Source organism: Dreissena polymorpha, chromosome 13 (assembly GCF_020536995.1).
Source record: "Dreissena polymorpha isolate Duluth1 chromosome 13, UMN_Dpol_1.0, whole genome shotgun sequence".
Classification (NCBI taxonomy): Eukaryota; Metazoa; Mollusca; class Bivalvia; order Myida; family Dreissenidae; genus Dreissena; species Dreissena polymorpha.
In genome coordinates this window covers 65,488,983-65,496,892 of record NC_068367.1, presented here as the reverse complement: position 1 = coordinate 65,496,892, position 7,910 = coordinate 65,488,983, and positions in this window count along the sequence as shown.

Below are 7,910 nucleotides of genomic sequence, written 5' to 3'. Positions count from 1 at the left end.
CCCGGCTTGAAAATGTGGCGTCCGACTTAACATAGGATTGTGGTAGCAAGTGTCCCCTTCATCATTTACCTTAGAGGATCTTTTTGCCAAATTTGGCATTTCAGCAACCAGTTTTGTTTTTTATTTGTACATGCTTCTCTCATTCAGTGATTTAAGGGAAGTATTGACCTTATTCGCTTGTCTTTTGCATACAAAGGACATGGATCAATGATATTTGTTGTGTTGAGAATTCTGCGGGAAGCTGTGTCCCCAAAAGAAGTACCAGAAACCCCTCCAGGAAGCTTGCATTGATCTGAACTGCCTCTTTCTGCCCCGTTACAACATGAAACCTCATTTCTAAGCTTATAATGCTTTCCTACAGTGTGTGTTCTTGTTCATTTTAACCTTTCTTCCATTCTAAACCCCAAAAAATGAGCATTTTTGTCTTTGGCTCGGTTATGAGCGCCATTTTGACCAGATTGACACCATCAAATAGTCAAAGTACTTATTTTGTGCCCAAAATATGAAATTTTGTATTCTCTTCAACCTCTTAATGAGAGCTGGCAGTGAATATTGACCATCTTCTTCAGTTTAAAGGCACCCATGACATTATATGCTAGAATATATAATTGGCAGCTGGTAAACCAATTGGCTCCGAGCAACAAGGCGCTTTCAAGATTTTACACTTTTATTGGTGCGAAACAACAAGTTATTGGAAGCTTATGGATTTCTACACTTCAAAGTATCTTTGATCTTTCATTTTCACCAATTTGCTTATTGTCTGTGATGAAATTGGATTTTTTTTTGCTTTGAAATTGACATTTTTGGGGTGATTTAAAAAAAAAGAACAAAAAAAGGCATTATCAAAATTGCTTTGAGTGAAAATATCTAACAAATTCATTCTTTCCCCACCCCGCATAAGCCCCACGTGCCTGTCCATTTGGTTTGTTTTGGTATTTTGTTGCATATATTGAACACAACAACTTTAAATCTTAAAGGGACATTTAAGCTTTAACAGGCCTAAAATTGCCTTCTTCGGACCGAAAACACCCGCGTGTGAAAATATTATATAAAATGGCCAAATGGACAGATAATCCAGCCAATCCTATATTTTGCTGCAATATGCATAGGAAGATAATAATATGCAAGAAAAACACATTTTAATCAGAATAAATTTCTCCTTTAGGTTACAATATACTAAAATATTTTGGAGTGCAATGCTATACTCTCTAAAAACATGAACATCATTTATAAGAAGACACAATTCTCTGTAGGGGCACTTGCCATGGCTTTATTTTAGAATGTTTCTTTGTGCATGTGGTAGGGAAAACATTGATGTTTAACAGAAATGCACTCTTTTGCTTGAAGGTTGGAGACTACATGAGACTTTGACAGATGGCGGGAAACCCTTCTCAACTGGTACGAAGCCGGCAAATAGATGGCCATAAAACAGTGACCGCTGATTCGCGTCGAGTTCTTTCTTGCATAACGTATGACCCCCCTTTTTTATTGTTTAAAATCATTGCGGCTTGGAATGCTCTTTAAGAAAAGGTATGGTTATGGGGATGTCTATGCGCAAAGTTTGACTTTATTTTTGTTTAAAGTTATTGCTTTCACATTGAATTTGTGTAGGAAATCTTTTAGTATATTGTGACCTAAACTAACTTTAGGTAAAAATGAAATATCATCTGCAAGTGCAAAATATGACTGTGAAAGCTGATTTTTTGGTCATTTCTTAGCAAAAGAGAAGAATATAAGTGCATTAAATGCATGAATTCAGATTATTTGACCTGGAATAGTTGTTTTTCAAGTTGACCCCCACCCTATATAGCTGAATAAGGGCTAAATTGCTTTCCGACTTAAATTCAAAGGCATTTGGTTGACCGTGTAGCGTTAATGTGCAACATGAAGTCAGAATTCAACGCCAGGGACTCCGTGATCCAGTAACGCAACAATAGCTTGATGCGTAAAGCATGAACATTCAAACAGAGCCCCATTTCACCGTACATGAAATGGCGGACATTTTTACAGTTTGGACAGTGCAGCAGACGCTTAACTGAGCCAGCTTTCATATTTAGTTCAATCATGAACATAACAAGCTTTATCACTTGCTATGATTCATAGAAATACACATAAAATACATAAATGCATTTTTCTTTTTTCATTTATACCTATTTTTTTGGGGGTATGTTGACCTTTTCAGGTAGAGAAATGTCTGGGACTTAGCCGAGGGCAACTGGAGAAGGGTTGTTGATGGCAAAACAGGCAATAATACTAAATTATTATCATGTACACAAGCAAATAAGCATAGTTATGATGTTTAAGGTGTGAAATACTGTCATAATATGGTTTGTGGTCACTCAAATCCTTGCCGTCGTGCAATTCCCCGTGCAGTTTTGTATTGATAGCTCCGCGTCCTGACACGTAAAGCTCGTGCTTTGTTGGCAGCAGAAGTTGGCACTTAACAGGTTTATCCTTGCTCCTAAGCATGTATGCAGTACATCTGAGTTGATATGCTACTTGTAACCCTACAATTAGCTTGTGTTTGGTATTGTTTCCTCACAATATGCTTACAGTCATGGTCCCGGCTTGAAAGGGATGTGGCGTCCGACTTAAACATAGGATTGTTGTAGCAAGTGTCCCCTTCATCATTTACCTTAGAGGGATCTTTTTGCCAAATTTGGCATTTCAGCAACCAGTTTTGTTTTTTATTTGGTACATGCTTCTCTCATTCAGTGATTTAAGGGAAGTATTGACCTTATTCGCTTGTCTTTGCATACAAGGTGACATGGATCAATGATATTTGTTGTGTTGAGAATTCTGCGGGAAGCTGTGTCCCCAAAGAAGTACCAGAAACCCCTTCCAGGAAGCTTGCATTGATCTGAACTGCCTTTTCTGCCCCTGTTACAAACATGAAACCTCATTTCTAAGCTTATAATGCTTTCCTACATGTGTGTGTCTTGTTCATTTTAACCTTTCCTTCCATTCTAAACCCCAAAAATGAGCATTTTTGTCTTTGGCTCGGTTATGAAGCGCCATTTTGACCAGATTGCCACCATCAAAATAGTCAAAAGTACTTATTTTGTGCCCAAAATATGAAATTTTGTATTCTCTTCAACCTCTTAATGAGAGCTGGCAGTGAATATTGACCATCTTCTTCAGTTTAAAGGCACCCATGACATTATATGCTAGAATATATAATTGGGCAGCTGGTAAACAAATTGGCTCCGAGCAACAAGGCGCTTTCAAGATTTTACACTTTTATTGGTGCGAAACAACAAGTTATTGGAAGCTTATGGATTTCTACACTTCAAAGTATCTTTGATCTTTCATTTTCACCAATTTGCTTATTGTCTGTGATGAAATTGGATTTTTTTTGCTTTGAAATTGACATTTTTGGGGTGATTTAAAAAAAAAAGAACAAAAAAGGCATTATCAAAATTGCTTTGAGTGAAAATATCTAACAAATTCATTCTTTCCCCACCCCGCATAAGCCCCACGTGCCTGTCCATTTGGTTTGTTTTGGTATTTTGTTGCATATATTGAACACAACAACTTTAAATCTTAAAGGGAAGCTTTAACAGGCCTAAAATTGCCTTCTTCGGACCGAAAACACCCGCGTGTGAAAATATTATATAAAATGGCCAAATGGACAGATAATCCAGCCAATCCTAATATTTTGCTGCAATATGCATAGGAAGATAATAATATGCAAGAAAAACACATTTTAATCAGAATAAATTTCTCCTTTAGGTTACAATATACTAAAATATTTTGGAGTGCAATGCTATACTCTCTAAAAACATGAACATCATTTATAAGAAGACACAATTCTCTGTAGGGGCACTTGCCATGGCTTTATTTTAGAATGTTTCTTTGTGCATGTGGTAGGGAAAACATTGATGTTTAACAGAAATGCACTCTTTTGCTTGAAGGTTGGAGACTACATGAGACTTTGACAGATGGCGGGAAACCCTTCTCAACTGGTACGAAGCCGGCAAATAGATGGCCATAAAACAGTGACCGCTGATTCGCGTCGAGTTCTTTCTTGCATAACGTATGACCCCCCTTTTTTATTGTTTAAATCATTGCGGCTTGGAATGCTCTTTAAGAAAAGGTATGGTTATGGGGATGTCTATGCGCAAAAGTTTGACTTTATTTTTTGTTAAGTTATTGCTTTCACATTGAATTTGTGTAGGAAATCTTTTAGTATATTGTGACCTAAACTAACTTTAGGTAAAAATGAAATATCATCTGCAAGTGCAAAATATGACTGTGAAAGCTGATTTTTGGTCATTTCTTAGCAAAAGAGAAGAATATAAGTGCATTAAATGCATGAATTCAGATTATTTGACCTGGAATAGTTGTTTTTCAAGTTGACCCCCCACCCTTATATAGCTGAATAAGGGCTAAATTGCTTTCCGACTTAAATTCAAAGGCATTTTGGTTGACCGTGTAGCGTTAATGTGCAACATGAAGTCAGAATTCAACGCCAGGGACTCCGTGATCCAGTAACGCAACAATAGCTTGAGCGTAAAGCATGAACATTCAAACAGAGCCCCATTTCACCGACATGAAATGGCGGACATTTTTACAGTTTGGACAGTGCAGCAGACGCTTAACTGAGCCAGCTTTCATATTTAGTTCAATCATGAACATAACAAGCTTTATCACTTGCTATGATTCATAGAAATACACATAAAATACATAAATGCATTTTCTTTTTTCATTTTATACCTATTTTTTTGGGGGTATGTTGACCTTTTCAGGTAGAGAAATGTCTGGGACTTAGCCGAGGGCAACTGGAGAAGGGTTGTTGATGGCAAAACAGGCAATAATACTAAATTATTATCATGTACACAAGCAAATAAGCATAGTTATGATGTTTAAGGTGTGAAATACTGTCATAATATGGTTTGTGGTCACTCAAATCCTTGCCGTCGTGCAATTCCCCGTGCAGTTTGTATTGATAGCTCCGCGTCCTGACACGTAAAGCTCGTGCTTTGTTGGCAGCAGAAGTTGGCACTTAACAGGTTTATCCTTGCTCCTAAGCATGTATGCAGTACATCTGAGTTGATATGCTACTTGTAACCCTACAATTAGCTTGTGTTTGGTATTGTTTCCTCACAATATGCTTACAGTCATGGTCCCGGCTTGAAAGGATGTGGCGTCCGACTTAAACATAGGATTGTTGTAGCAAGTGTCCCCTTCATCATTTACCTTAGAGGGATCTTTTTGCCAAAATTTGGCATTTCAGCAACCAGTTTTGTTTTTTATTTGGTACATGCTTCTCTCATTCAGTGATTTAAGGGAAGTATTGACCTTATTCGCTTGTCTTTGCATACAAAGGTGACATGGATCAATGATATTTGTTGTGTTGAGAATTCTGCGGGAAGCTGTGTCCCCAAAAGAAGTACCAGAAAACCCCTTCCAGGAAGCTTGCATTGATCTGAACTGCCTTTCTGCCCCTGTTACAACATGAAACCTCATTTCTAAGCTTATAATGCTTTCCTACATGTGTGTGTCTTGTTCATTTTAACCTTTCCTTCCATTCTAAACCCCAAAAATGAGCATTTTTGTCTTTGGCTCGGTTATGAAGCGCCATTTTGACCAGATTGCCACCATCAAAATAGTCAAAAGTACTTATTTTGTGCCCAAAATATGAAATTTTGTATTCTCTTCAACCTCTTAATGAGAGCTGGCAGTGAATATTGACCATCTTCTTCAGTTTAAAGGCACCCATGACATTATATGCTAGAATATATAATTGGCAGCTGGTAAACAAATTGGCTCCGAGCAACAAGGCGCTTTCAAGATTTTACACTTTTATTGGTGCGAAACAACAAGTTATTGGAAGCTTATGGATTTCTACACTTCAAAGTATCTTTGATCTTTCATTTTCACCAATTTGCTTATTGTCTGTGATGAAATTGGATTTTTTTTGCTTTGAAATTGACATTTTTGGGGTGATTTAAAAAAAAAGAACAAAAAAGGCATTATCAAAATTGCTTTGAGTGAAAATATCTAACAAATTCATTCTTTCCCCACCCCGCATAAGCCCCACGTGCCTGTCCATTTGGTTTGTTTTGGTATTTTGTTGCATATATTGAACACAACAACTTTAAATCTTAAAGGGAAGCTTTAACAGGCCTAAAATTGCCTTCTTCGGACCGAAAACACCCGCGTGTGAAAATATTATATAAAATGGCCAAATGGACAGATAATCCAGCCAATCCTAATATTTTGCTGCAATATGCATAGGAAGATAATAATATGCAAGAAAAACACATTTTAATCAGAATAAATTTCTCCTTTAGGTTACAATATACTAAAATATTTTGGAGTGCAATGCTATACTCTCTAAAAACATGAACATCATTTATAAGAAGACACAATTCTCTGTAGGGGCACTTGCCATGGCTTTATTTTAGAATGTTTCTTTGTGCATGTGGTAGGGAAAACATTGATGTTTAACAGAAACGCACTCTTTTGCTTGAAGGTTGGAGACTACATGAGACTTTGACAGATGGCGGGAAACCCTTCTCAACTGGTACGAAGCCGGCAAATAGATGGCCATAAAACAGTGACCGCTGATTCGCGTCGAGTTCTTTCTTGCATAACGTATGACCCCCCTTTTTTATTGTTTAAATCATTGCGGCTTGGAATGCTCTTTAAGAAAAGGTATGGTTATGGGGATGTCTATGCGCAAAAGTTTGACTTTATTTTTTGTTAAGTTATTGCTTTCACATTGAATTTGTGTAGGAAATCTTTTAGTATATTGTGACCTAAACTAACTTTAGGTAAAAATGAAATATCATCTGCAAGTGCAAAATATGACTGTGAAAGCTGATTTTTGGTCATTTCTTAGCAAAAGAGAAGAATATAAGTGCATTAAATGCATGAATTCAGATTATTTGACCTGGAATAGTTGTTTTTCAAGTTGACCCCCCACCCTTATATAGCTGAATAAGGGCTAAATTGCTTTCCGACTTAAATTCAAAGGCATTTTGGTTGACCGTGTAGCGTTAATGTGCAACATGAAGTCAGAATTCAACGCCAGGGACTCCGTGATCCAGTAACGCAACAATAGCTTGAGCGTAAAGCATGAACATTCAAACAGAGCCCCATTTCACCGACATGAAATGGCGGACATTTTTACAGTTTGGACAGTGCAGCAGACGCTTAACTGAGCCAGCTTTCATATTTAGTTCAATCATGAACATAACAAGCTTTATCACTTGCTATGATTCATAGAAATACACATAAAATACATAAATGCATTTTCTTTTTTCATTTTATACCTATTTTTTTGGGGTATGTTGACCTTTTCAGGTAGAGAAATGTCTGGGACTTAGCCGAGGGCAACTGGAGAAGGGTTGTTGATGGCAAAACAGGCAATAATACTAAATTATTATCATGTACACAAGCAAATAAGCATAGTTATGATGTTTAAGGTGTGAAATACTGTCATAATATGGTTTGTGGTCACTCAAATCCTTGCCGTCGTGCAATTCCCCGTGCAGTTTGTATTGATAGCTCCGCGTCCTGACACGTAAAGCTCGTGCTTTGTTGGCAGCAGAAGTTGGCACTTAACAGGTTTATCCTTGCTCCTAAGCATGTATGCAGTACATCTGAGTTGATATGCTACTTGTAACCCTACAATTAGCTTGTGTTTGGTATTGTTTCCTCACAATATGCTTACAGTCATGGTCCCGGCTTGAAAGGATGTGGCGTCCGACTTAAACATAGGATTGTTGTAGCAAGTGTCCCCTTCATCATTTACCTTAGAGGGATCTTTTTGCCAAAATTTGGCATTTCAGCAACCAGTTTTGTTTTTTATTTGGTACATGCTTCTCTCATTCAGTGATTTAAGGGAAGTATTGACCTTATTCGCTTGTCTTTGCATACAAAGGTGACATGGATCAATGATA